The 14,283-nt window shown below is 45.0% G+C and overlaps 1 pseudogene; it reads right to left on the bottom strand.

The window, feature by feature from the left end:
* Positions 1-8,361: 8,361 nt before the first annotated feature.
* On the bottom strand, positions 8,362-8,478 carry LOC137065618 (5S ribosomal RNA; annotated as a pseudogene).
* Between the last annotated feature and the right edge of the window lie 5,805 nt (positions 8,479-14,283).

Here is a 14,283-nt window from a genome sequence, read left to right as displayed (position 1 = left end):
AACGTTAATACTTGAATTGTAAAGCAATATCAAGTTTCATGTGTTTCTATGTTGAATTTGTTTGTCTCCTAAGTGGAAAACTCTGCTATTTTCCATATAGCTGAAGTAAAACCATGTACAGGAGCATAGAATTGCCATTTTGGCTACAGTGTAATTTACAAATGCATTAACCATGAAAATGTTTTCATCACAGCAGGATTCAGTCACTCTGACTTTTGCACTTTATCATGCCCTCTAACTCAAACATTAGTGGGGGGAGATGTTGAGCCAACCACACCTCACTCACATTCTCAGCTGGCTGCCTGTTCAACAGGACCAAATTTACATCACAATTGTAAACCCTTCTCACCATGTTTGGGACATAATTCACACATAGCCACAGCTAAATGCATTCACATAGATTTGATCTTCACACACAAAGTCAAATCTATATCTGCCTCATAAAAAAATATTTACATCTAGACTGTATTATAACTGTGAATTTCTTCCAGTTATTGTTTGTTTTGTTTTTCTTTGATTTACTAATTCAGTTAGTTATTATTTGTCTCACCAAGTTAAATATCAAAATTTACGTTAGTATTTCTCATTCTTACCTAAGTGCAAACATTTATTTTATCATTGTATTGTAACAATGAATTTGATTTGAAACATTTCTGAAACTTATATGATTATGTGTATTTTGTCCATTTGACTTGCAACAATGTTTTTGATTTTGAACTTTTTTGATTATTTGAATTTTGTCCATTTGACTTGGAACAATGTTTTTGGACATCCATTCAATTGAATCTCTGTATTTGGTTACACTGAATACTTTGTTGATACTCTTCATGAAAAAAGGGTTTAAAACCAGCAATGATTGTTGTTTTGTTATAATGTAAATTATTTTTAATGTTTCCAGAAACAATGTAAGAGCTTGTGAGATCTTCTTTTATTCTCAACCTTGACCACTTTATTAAGTATATCGATTTAATGGCTTATTGCCAGAGACCATTTGAATCTGACCATAATAAACTTCTGACCAATGATAAATGCCATGTATGCTTTTGCTCTTTGTTGTGCTATATGTTCTTTTAATCACAGGATACCTGCTGGACACATCCTGTTCACATCCTGTGTCCTCAGAAAGAGGGACAAGCGTTTGCTCTAACCTTCAATGACTGTTCTCTCGAGGTGTGAGGTATTCAATGGACGTTTTGCATATCAAAGAAGGATGCAACACCATTTGATGGTGCCTTCCCTTTGCAGGACTGCAATGAGAACAAAGACCGAACTGGCAAACTGCTTTTGCAACATTTCTGGACGACTGAAGATGACATCTACACACAACTGGAAGAATGTCTTTGTGTTCTGTGTCACCTCTGGACACTTTATGAGCGTGGCCAAAGGTGCCATGGGAGGACTGAAAGAATCCAAAATAATCAAAGATATTTGATATTTTTCTTTGAACAAAGACATTTGTTTTACTGTGTTTCACCCCCCTCTCTCTTATCAGTGGGGCTGTTTGGCATTCCTAAAGACAAAGAGATGTTGAGGGCCTGTAGGCCAAATGGTGCCACACCTGTAGTACAGTGAGGGAAGTTTGGTCTGATTGGTCAGTTTGAATGTCTCAGGGTTTCAGTCACATGGTCACGGGATGGATAAAAGAAGATTGCAACTTTTGCTCGGGGTCTCTTTTTCTCTGGGGGTCTCTTTCCTCTGACACTGTCTTTTTCTCTGGCTGTCTCTTCTAGGGCCTTCTTTGGCTCTTCTCTTTGCTCTCTCTCTTTCTATCTTTCTATCTCTCTCTGTCTCTCCCTATCTCTCAGGTAACATTCTATACATGCTGGGTATGATTAATGGTATAAGTTTTATCATCTCATTCATCTATTTTGTAACTATTTTAAGTGTAACCATAACCGGATTTTGTCATTAAATTCTTTCAATTAGAAAGAATTGGTTTGGTATTGACTTTGAAGTGCTCCCTATTGCAATACCATAATAGTCACATTAAAGCAACGCTCTCCCACTTATTTTGCTATTGTAACTGCGCTTATTTCCGTCGTTGGTATAAGTTGCAGTGGGTGGTTATAGACAAGAAATGTACAGTTTTCTACCATCACGCTGATAACGTTTCTTTAGTCGTTCGGCAACCCTGCAGTCAGAACCACTGTAGGCGATCCACCCTTACAATGTCTTAACTGCAATCTCTTTTTTGGCTCATTTTATCTGTAAAAGAAAACGTGCCTAATAATTCTGCACACCTGAATATAAGGTGTTTCTCATTTCCAGCCTTCATGAACAATTATACATCACTTATAAATGATTAAATACAAATTGAATAGTAGTTATTAAGATTAATGTGGTTTGGAATTGGTAAAGTGTGTCTGAAAAAAAACCCCCAACATACTTAATTCTGCATGCGGCATATATTGTTACATATGTAACATCTGTCAGTTTTTTACAGCAATACTTTGCATTTATTGTATATTAGGGTTGTGCCGATGGACGATGATGGCTGTGCGACATCACGATGGAGAAACGTCCCCGGTTACGTATGTAACCTTAGTTCCCTGAGAACAGGGAACGAGACGCTGCGTCAGCTGACGCTATGGGGAACGCCTTCAGCGTGACAGGTGTCTGAAATCGCTATCAAATCACAATCCTACTGACCGTCGGCAGCTGGTGATGTCATCACCGTGCGACCAGGAAGTATAAAAAGGCACCGTGCCAACATGACAACATCCGCTTCGTCTGAAGGGACTGTGGGCAGGCACACCTTGAAGCATGGCCATGTGACGCAGCGTCTCGTTCCCTGTTCTCAGGGAACTAAGGTTACATACGTAACCGGGGACGTTCCCTTTCGAAAGGGAACTCGCGCTGCGTCAGCTGATGCTATGGGGAACGATATACCCACGCCGCCATGCTGAGGGGAGTGCACGCCCCTTACTGGCAGTGAGAACTGCCTGGACGAGTGTTCGCGGAAAGTCTGAACCACTCCCCCTCTAGTCACACAGGCTGCCAGTGACATCATTCCCTACGGTCATAGCCCAAGCTATATGCCTAAGAGAGAACCTAAACAAGTTCTAACTGAGGTTCCCTACTCTCGGCTTGCTCGAGGGCCTGGGACCTACTACTTCCGAAGGAAGGAGTCCCTTAAGGGAATGTGGCTAGGGGACCCGAGGGCGCCACCAGCCGTCACTAATTCGGGAAAAACCTTCACCGAATGCCACCAGGGAGGCCTCACCTGGCATCACTTCTGTGGGACACCCCAGCTTGGCCAACCCTGTCTGTCAAAACAGAGCCTCCGGACATCGCTCTTACTTATGAGCATCCAGACTGAGGGACTGCAAACTGGCAATGTCCTCCTCAGACCGGAACTCGGAGACGGGAATCCTGGAGAGCAGTACTCAGCTTAGTGCTTCTTACCCTTGCCATCGAGGGGAGTCTCTTCTGCTCGATCCTAGGATCTACTGAGCACATTTATTACAGGGGTGCTCAGGAGGCCTAAAAAAGGCCTATTGACTGATCTACCCAGGAGGCCCCGAGGGGGGCCTGCCCGTCTGACCAGACTCAAGCGGCCGTAAGCTTGCAGACGACCCTCAATGAGGGGAGCTCTTAAGCCAGCTTGGTAGGTAACCCATGCTGTAGGCTAGCCAGTCCCTGTCCTGAAGGGACTGCGCAGCAGAAACTGAGTCTCGTTGTGCTAGGGCATGAGCCCGCCCTTGAGTTATACCGGCGCAGGCCGGGACCCACCGGCGGGCAGCCGCTAGCTGTCAGCCCAAAGCCAGTTATACGTTCCTGTTCCAAGGAACCGTTTCCCCTTCAGGGAGGCCATGAGGCGCCTCCACCCAGCACCGTTAGTGTTAGCTGTTTGCTGTTAGCTGTTAAAAGCCGCAGGAAGGTGGCTTTACTGGTTCCTCAGGGGGCTCATGAGGCTATAACGCCAGAAGCCACCCACGCTAATGGCTAGCGTGTCACCGAGACCTTGGTCCGGGAATCCTCTCCCAAAAAGGCCAAAAGAGGCCTGACAGCATAATACACTGGCCTAATGAGCGTCCCAGCTCGGGGCTCACCCTCAGGCGGCCTGCAGGCAGGTGGCTTTACTGGTTCCTCAGGGGGATCATGAGGCTATAGCGCCAGAAGCCACCCATGCTAATAGCTAGCTTGTCACCGAGACCTGGTCCGGGAATCCCTCCCAAAAAGGCCCAAAGAGGCCTGACAGCATAATACACTGGCCTACCGAGCATCCCAGCTCGGGGGCTCACCCTCAGGCGGCCTAGAGCGGCCTTCTTCCTGCCAGCCAACGTGCAAACTGTTGGGAGCTGTTGTGTTCCCGGGGCTCGCCTCCAGGGAAGCCTGTTTGATGCCTACGTACAGTCCGGTCTTTTTAGGGCGGCCCGGAGAGGCCTATTGCCGAATGGCAGTTCCCTATTAGATTGGTGACATACGGTGCTAATCCTGATGGCAAATCCCACGGAAACCCCGCAGGGCCGGGAAACGACCATAGGACGGCCTGAAGCGGCCCGTCCCTGATAGCAGACTATGCTAGCCGCCTGGCTAGCACCCGCACACTGTTGCAAGACCTGGGCTCACCCTACAGGAGGCCTCAAGCGGCCTAGATCCTGTCAACCAATGGTCGGAACCCTAGGTCACCCCCTCAGGGGACGCCATGTGAGGCGTGCTGAAACTCAGCGAGCCCTTAAAGTCGGGCTGACAGTGGCTGTCTGCTGGCTGATGAGGACTGGGTATCCAGTCACTACCTGGGGACTCATCCCCAGGGAGGCCGTTAGGGGCCTACTTATGACGAGGTTTCTGCTGCAGCCGACATCGTTGGGGAGAACTCACCTGCAGGGAGGCCTGCTGAGGCCTACCACCTGACCCAGAGTTAACTGCCCGGACTGCCTCGGCTGGCGTGTCCCGCCAGCCAGCCTTCTATAGTCGGTCCGCCCCAGCGGCCCATAGCAGCCTTCTGCGACGGCGCAGTCTCTCAGGCAGCGCCTACCAGCGTGGACCTAAAACACAATGCCCACAGCAGTGCACTCAGCATAAAACGCCTTGAACCCTCTAAAGCGAGGGGAGTACAACTTACGCCACCTGCCTCCAGGGCGGCCGTCTGATCGTCCAGCGGTCCGCCGTCCGCGCAAGGGCGTCAGCCGTGACAGTGTTTCGACTCCAGGGGAGCATCCTACCAACCGATGCTTTCAGATGGTTGCGAAGTACAGCTCGACCCGAGCCTAAAAGGTGAAGCAGAAGACACAGAGCAAAAAGTGAAAGATATTGAACACACACATCCGGCCATTTCCTGAACCAAGCCGGGGGGCCGCCCAGAAGTGGCGGCCGCACTAGCTCTGGGGGACCCCACGACCACTGGCTGAGTCGCGTTTCATTCTGCTATACACCTTTTTGCATTAATAACAACCCCCAAATGCAGAAGGGGGGTGGGCATTGGCCGGACGACCCTACTACGGGGAGGCCGGGTAGGGATACAAAGCTCCTGCGGGGATACCGACAGGAGCCCGGGGCAACTGCCAGGGCGATATGCCACCGCGAGACGCCACCGTCATCCCATCAACAGCCTAGGCCAACCTGATGCACTAGCATCGGTCTGATAATCCCACAACAACGGCCCTAAAAAGGACTGGGACAGACCTTACTGCAGTTCATGCGCTAGCCTAACCTCACAAATTCATCTAGGTATTTCACTAGCAGAGGTGCCAACGCTACCCAGAGGTGGCTACGGCTAAAAACGTTCGCCAGGAGAACATACGTTAGTTTATATCGCCGCTACATGCCCGGGGCATGTGCGGAGGCCTCAACTGCTCATATTACACATCCAGAAGAGAAAACAGCCTTATAAACTACTGTTGCTACACTAGCAAACATACAGCCTACATAAACACACTGTGTTTATCACAAACATCGTTCTAGCCACCTTTACCGGGGAACTACAGGCCCACTTCTCCAACTGTTATCACTTTTCTTCATCTTTTGTAGACAAAATATCCCTCAGGGAAGCATAGAGTCCAAACATATGGCAAAAAAGAAGAATGTTTGCCCTAAAAGGGGACTCACCCGCTGTTTTCAGTGCCTCATCGCTTCATGTAACATGCATGCTTCGGCGCACTAACCTGAGGGCGGGGCGCTTTATTCTCACATGTAAGGCCGATTTTGAGGCGGCCGCGAAATCCCGCTTTTCCCAGAGACGATGCACTGTGTGCGGGCAGAGCACACACTGGCCTGGCAGGCTTTCGTCAGAGTCTCACCTCCGCTCATCATCAGCCCGCGCGGCCTGGTGTAAAGCGCGCCCGGGGAGAAAAAAGAAAAACAACAGAACAACAAAGGAGGGGACACAACATCACTTCCGCGCCCTCGGGGGCGGAGACTCACCACCTCGCTTTGGGCGCTGGAAGCGGATCTTCTCCCCGATGTGCCTCCTCCTGTTGCGGGTGTCCCGCCTCTTCCACGTCCTACTCCTCCACGGAGGGGGCGCACGAGAGGCCACGCTACTGCGTTGGCCCATTTATTTATATATATATATATATATATATATATATATATATATATATATATATATATATATATATATATATATATATATATATATATATATATATATATATTTTTTTTTTTTTTTTTTTGATGATCCTCGGATCTTGATGGGCCAGGGACACCCTCCTGCCTGGGCGCCGCCCCAGACCTCAGCGGAATACACGTTCTATACGCCGCTGAGCGCGCCCTCGCCTCTCTGAACTTTCCCACCACCGCCTCGACGGAGGTGCCGAAAAGCCCAGAGGGCGAGACCGGGGCATCGAGGAAAAAAGCCTTTTCTTTCACCCCGATGCCCACCAAGTTTATCCACCGATGCCTCTCCGTGGCGACCCTAGCCGCCATCGACCGTCCGATGGCGACTGCTATGTTGTTTGGCCGCCCGGAGAGAGAGATCCGTGGTGCGCCACTCAGCCATCGCATCAGGGGGTAGGCCAACTGGAAAAGCACGGGCTGACGAAAAGGAGGAGTCTCCATCCGACTCCTCCTCCGTCCGCCTGCTCTCGCGACCTGGCTGATCGTCCGCGAGCACTGTGTTCCCCAGACGATGAGCCAGATCCAACTGGGAGCCCCAGGACAAACGGCGCCGCTCAGCCTCGGCATGAGCGGGACCGCTCCCAAATGCTGGCTCTTCTTCCCTCGAGAAGAAGGCCAAGCGAGAGCGGAGCGTCCTCAGTCGGAAAAACGCTCGCAGTTTGCGCAGGAAGCCCCCTCGAGAACCTCCCGCGCGTGCTCTTCCCCCAGGCAGAGCACACAAAGGGTGTGCGTGTCCCCAGGCGTGAGAAACCTGAGACACGGATCAGCGCACTTCCTGTACGCTCCCTTCACTTTGCGTGTGCACTTCATTCCACTTTAGAAAGACTTTCTAGCGAACCAGACAAAACAGTCCCTGAAGACGAAAGGATGTTGTCATGTTGGCACGGTGCCTTTTTATACTTCCTGGTCGCACGGTGATGACATCACCAGCTGCCGACGGTCAGTAGGATTGTGATTTGATAGCGATTTCAGACACCTTTCACGCTGAAGGCGTTCCCCATAGCGTCAGCTGACGCAGCGCGAGTTCCCTTTCGAAAGGGAACATAATTTTTTCAGTCTTGCGAGTCAACAGACCAGAGTATGTGAGCGGAGTGGAGCGGTGGCACTGATATCAGAAACACCGCTCCGTCTTCGCTCCGAGGAAATTTGCGGCTAATAACTGCTAAAGTATTTTAGTAAGCTCTGAAATATCACTATAAAGTTCGGTTTATAACCTGCATTAACTGAAAAAAATTATTAAATATAAACAATTGGAGATTAAGAGCCTTTTCACCAGTTATTTTATCTACACATCAATACAGATGTCTGCTCATTCAAAATCATATAATAGAATATAATAACTGTATAGGCTACCTACTGGCTACTGATAACTGTAATAATAATAATAATTCATTACATTTATATAGCGCTTTTCTAGACACCCAAAGCGCTTTACATATTGAAGGGGGGAATCTGCTCAGCCACCACCAATGTGCAGCATCCACCTGGATGATGCGACGGCAGCCATTTTGCGCCAGAACGCCCACCGCACACCAGCTGATTGGTGGAGAGGAGACCGAGAGATTAAGCCAATCAGGATATGGGGATTATTAAGTGGCCATGATGGACAGGGGTCAGTGGGCAAATTTGGCCCGAAGGACATCCTGGGATTTTTAACGACCACAGAGAATCAGGACTTCGGTTTAACGTCACATCCGAAAGACGGTGCTCATTGACAGTATAGTGTCCCCATCACTATACTGGGGTGTTAGGACCCACACAGAACACAGGGTGAGCACCCCCTGGCCTCACTAACACCTCTACCAGCAGCTACCTGGTTTTCCCAGTTGGTCTCCCATCCAGGTACTGACCAGGCTCAGCCCTGCTTAGCTTCAGTGGGAAACCAGTCTTGGGCTACAGGGTGATATGGCTGCTGGCTGTAAAATGATAAGTAGGTATGCACTACAAGATGTTTTTGAATGCATTAGAGAGAACGATTAGTTTGTGTGTGAATAAGTGCTACCTGTTTAAAATGTGCTTTCACCGGATCATATTCAGTATGAGGTAAAAATAAAAAATAAATAATCCCTTAAACTTTACCATCCCGCTCATGCCCATCGCCGTGATCATCTGTATCAAGCTGGTGGTTTACCGTGAGTTCTGAACACTGCACTTTATGCTTAATTAAATCTTTTCGTTTCTACACATATTAGGCTACATATTTCTCATGTCTGTGAGGCAAGCCTGCTGAGTTTCAGTTTATTTGAGACGCGCTCCAGTACATGATCATTGAAAGCATTCGCTTCCGCGACCTCATAGTCTAGGCCAGCCTTTCTCAAACTTTTTTCAGTCAGGGCACCTTTCAAAAGTGCATACAATTTCAAGGCACCTCAGTTTAAAATATAATTTAAAAACACTGCATAACCCAAATTTAAATGCAAATGTCCTGTTTATTTAGATAGGACAGTAATGAACAGAGTATAATCCGCTAATATGTTTAACCCTTTCACATGTAAATTTAAAACATTCTGTTTTTCAAAGCTGTCACTTTATGGTTTCCATGGTGACGCGTCATTGCTTGTCACGTGACACACCAGCACCAACAGAGCTGAATGAATGATGATCTGCTTTTATGTCATTTTTCCTTTTTTATTCAAAATATTCACAAATTTTTTAGATATGGCCTGAAATATCTGATATTCCGATTGTCAAATATATCCAAGTGGCAGTGTTTTGTTGTTTTAACAACTTTATAATGATCGCGTTAGTTGAGCTGTATGCACGATGGGCGCCGCCATCGCCGCCGCAGGCGCAGTTCAGAAAATCGGATCTGTTAGATTTAAGTTACAAGATGTGAATTCATCCACTTCTCCCAAAATACATAAAAGTAAGTGGCAGGTGAACTGGCAGAAGAATAGAGTAAACTTTAAAGTTACTTACACAATGTGTATCTGATATGAATAAAACTAATTATAATGAAAATGATTATTAATGCCTCTTCATTTTTCATCATTGTGTATTTTACAAACTCTAAATGTATTGTTTTTTTAGTACGTATACATTTGAAACCTAAAATAAACATTATGTGGCTTAAAACACTGAAAAGTTGTGATATATGACAGCTCTGAGCGCGCCTGTCTCTGGCTCAGTGCAAGCCAACGCGAAAGCACATTTGAATGAACGTGATGCACTGACCATTCTAATCACATGCGTGAATGTGATCATACGTGCGAAAGGGTTAAAAAGAAGAAGAATGTATTTATGTAAATTCAAATATATTCTATATATGAAATTTCAGATTATTATTATTATTATTTATTTTTAGCCAACGTAATTTTTTGGCGGCACCCCAGTGTGCTGCGGCACCCACTTTGAGAAAGGCTAGTCTAGGCTATACTTATTTGCTTCTTATTAATTAAATACATGCAATTGACCGAAGAAACCTTTATTAAAATTAAGATACAATTTGTACAAAACGAAAGAAAGGCTTTTTACAAAACAAAACTTAAAAATCATTTCTGACCCCCTCGCATCTTTGCACTTATAACCTATCATAATCAGATGAAATTAAAAAATAATATTAGGCTATAATATTTAAACATAAATTAAAAACATTGTTTAATGGCTACAACAAGTATAGTAAGCTACAGATTTATGTCATGTCTGAGCTGGATTTGAACGAACATCATTTTACCGGCGGGTTCATGAGCGCACGCCTGCGGATTATTGAGCTGATCACACCGGCTGCGCTCCGCTTATTAGTCATTACAGTCTCGTTCTCGACAGAACGCCCACGTATTCAAAAATGGTCGGGTTTAAATGGGCCTCGGGCTCATAATTACAGTTAATGTGTTGGGCAGGGCCGGTCTCTCGGGTGCATTGGCTTGGGTAGGGTCGGTCTTGATTTTTTTTAACTGATCTAAGCTCTAGTTCGAGAAAACGAAACGAAAATATTCGTTTTTCGTTTTTCTCTGATATCATCGTCCATCGCGATGTTTTACTGTACCCATCGTCAGCTGCCGATTTAAGTGACATCGCCCAACCCTATTGTATAACATTGTAATACACCTAATCTTATTGCATAAAACCAAAAGTGGCCAGTGAGAAAATAATTTTTTATACAAGGTTTTGTTGAGTGCAGTTTTTCATACCTGTGTAGTTGGCACCAAGAGGTTTTTAATTCTCTGTCCGAGGACTCCTCCTCGGTTTGCAAACATCTTCATCAGTTTTCCAGTGTATCCATCCAGCTTGCTAAAAAATCTTGACATCAATGGGATTGTCGTAATTCTCTCAAATTCAGCACAAATCTACAAACACATTAAAAGAAATCGGTTATCAGATGTCTAACAGTAAACAAAATTCACTTAAACTTTCACTTACCTCTTCTGTTCTGACAAGAGCTGGCCACCTGGTTTTGAAGTCTTCAATAAGTGGTTCATTGATCACCTCGTGCCTCCTAATTGAAAAACTCTTGTCCATCAGCACATTTTTCTCATTGTTCTTCTTTTTCACTTCAGTCAGAAGTGTTTGTCTGACTGCCTCAAGAGTTTCTTCTGTTTCCCCTTGTGGATGGGGAGGGCAGTAGTTCACCTCAGCCTTGCGTGGTTTTTTTACATGGTACGCAGGACTGGATATACCATCTGGCTTGTGCTTGACAGAGTTTACGGTGACTTCTGTGCAGCCAAGATTTCTCAATTGTGTTCTACAGTTGCCAAGTTTATATTTTAAACAGGCTTTCCATCCACTGTATCCAGTTACAGAACCTCTCTCTTTCAAGCAAGGGTGCTTTTGAACAAGCGCTGCAGCTACCTGTTCATATTCGTCATCAGAAGGGTACATTTTGTGCTTCACAATATCTTCTGCCAGTCCATCTAAAATTGAGATTTTTAGTTTCGGGTCAGGACTGAGAAAAGTGCTGTTTGTTTTGAAAGCTGCATTACCCTGTTCCAGTTTGATTTCTGCGTCGTATGTGAAACGAGGCATGGTGAAGACAGTAGGCCATGCAGATAACTTCATGCAAAAGGGCGACTCAAGAGAAAAACTTGCAGAAGAATCAGAGTTTGCTGAAGTAGATGGAGGAGATGAAATAAGCGTGTCACAGGATGATAGTGACAGAGCTGGTGAGGTGCACACGCTTCCACTTTGAGATGAGTCCACATGTGGTGTCGGTGGGTCATTGGATTCTGTCAAAAATACCACTTTTAGGGTACTTTTATTTTGAATTTCTGATATGGACATGAGATTCATAAACTCATTGTCAAATTCTGGGTCCATGAATTGTACTCTAAAACTTCTCCAGAGATTACACTGCTTTGCAATTTAATTTGTCAGATCACCAACAGAAGTAGACAAACCATCATGAATGATGACCTTCTGAGAGTTGTTGTCTCCAAGAATAATTCTTAGCCAGATTGAAGTTTTCATTGTGGTAAGTCTGTGAAAAAAAGGGGGATCAATTTGTTCCAAGTTAAAATTTAACAAAATTCAACACAATTAATGCTTCAAAAAACACAAACATAAGTAAAAATAAAAATAAACAAACATGTAAATACAGCACTTCACCTTTTATGCATGTACTTGTCTTTTCAAAGTCACCAAATGCAAAGGACCAACCATATAGTCAGCCAAAGGATAATCGTCAGTTAAATCACCATGTTCAACAAAGAACATCATGCACTTTCCACAAGCACATTAAACTCGCATCTTTCAATCGAATGTGTAAGGCCGCCCAAATCGTCCCAATGAAGGCTAACGATCGGCGGGTGAAGGTCGTTGCGCGTTCGTCTTTTCAGCGGGGAAAAGGGGATTTTATTTCAATTCCGCGTTATCTGACTCCATTTAATTATAATTTAGAATTTGGGTTAGAATGCCAATTGGTTATTTGGTCATTCATTTTTAATAGTTTAACTACACATTTAATTATTCCGTTTAACCCATTGTTGAAATTATACCCAACCTGAATAATTCCAGAGCAAGTCAGAATCAATCAAAGTGTAACAATTTATTTAACAGTCAGGTAAATGTATAAAGCCAATTACATAGTCAATTCAAAGGTAATCCATATATAACATCAAATACTCTGAAGTAAAGAATGAAATGTATACCTGACTTCTGAAAATAACATAATGCTGGCTATCTTGAGACATCCAACATTACGGGCTGACCGGTTTAAAGTGTCAAGCCCTGAGCTCTTTGCAACATTTCCTTAAATACCCAGAAACAAATGTAGAAACTCTTTCAAATGTAAACACAAGTTCACAATGGGAATTTGCATTGATCAAGACTTGTATTGATGCAAAGGCCAAATGGCTGAAAGCCACACCCACCATACACCAAGGAAAGATATCTTTAAACTCTTAAAACTTTTATGATGTTCTAGTTTACTTCTGTGGAGTAGAGATATTTGTACCAGTCGCACTGAGACATTTCAAATGATATCAAACACATATAATACTGTATCGTGAGGATTGATATTGTAACAAAGAGATTTCTGGTGCATTTCAGGTGATCTCAAGTTTGGGGGAGCAGTAGTTTGGGGGAAGTTTCATGTGAAAGGAAAGGCATGTAAATTAGAGTCATTCATAGATGGTTCACTCAGTGTGATGTCGTCTCGGACAGAGACGCTAACTGTATGAATGAGTTCAGATGCTAATTTCCTTTGTTTTCTCAGAGCGATTAGACATTTCCAGCATCTACTAGCTTTTTCCAGCCTTACAAATGAAATCACCCAATAATGGCGCAATAAATACATTCACACAATACTCGATAGTAAAACAATATATTAAAAGCATCCCAGAACAGATTTTCCAAAATATTAACAGAAATGAAAGACTTTGCCTTTAGATTAACTTTATATTTTCATACCTGGTTGATACTGTTAGACCCCATGCACCAATTGCCACCTTCTTTCGCACGTCGTCTACATCCAATACGTTGGAAATCGTTACATCCGGGTTTTTTTTTGAATCCTGAAATTAAACACTTTACATTAGTTTAACGAATGATAATTAAGTATAGTGGGAAATTATACAGGTTAAGTGAATTAAACCCAATACAATAGTGTTTTGGTGGTAAAAGAAATATGTCACAGGCCGGAGCGGACCGCCACTTAGCGCGAGTCCCGCTCCTCCCTTAGTTTCCACCCCGAGGAGGTCCCAGAAACACCCCAATGACCAGACGGACGAGGCACGAGGAAGTTAAAAACCAATATTTATTTATCTTTAAAAGAGATTTATGAAGAGGGGAAGGGGGAGGGGATACTAAAAAGGGGAACACCAGTCCTCCAGGACTGGGGCCTTGGTTTCTCGAGTCGATCCTGGTTTTCGACAGATCTTCCCAGCTCTCTCTCTCTCGTCGTCGTTCACGCCTAGGTTTACAGGTGAGTGTACAGGCGGTACACTGGGCTCTTAGCTTTGGGGCATACAGGTGAGTATACAGGCGGTACACTGGGCTCTTAGCTCTGGGGCATACAGGTGAGTATACAGGCAGTACACTGGGCTCTTAGCTCTGGGCATACAGGTGAGTATACAGGCGGTACACTGGGCTCTTAGCTCTGGGCATACAGGTGAGTATACAGGCGGTACACTGGGCTCTTAGCTCTGGGCATACAGGTGAGTATACAGGACCATACACTGGGCTCTTAGCTTTGGACGTGCAGGTGAGTATACAGGACAGTACACTGGGCTCTTAGCTCTGGGCATACAGGTGAGTATACAGGCGGTACACTGGGCTCTTAGCTCTGGG

Source organism: Pseudorasbora parva, chromosome 25, assembly GCF_024679245.1.
Source record: "Pseudorasbora parva isolate DD20220531a chromosome 25, ASM2467924v1, whole genome shotgun sequence".
Lineage (NCBI taxonomy): Eukaryota > Metazoa > Chordata > Actinopteri > Cypriniformes > Gobionidae > Pseudorasbora > Pseudorasbora parva.
This window is presented reverse-complemented; position numbering and strand designations above follow the sequence as displayed.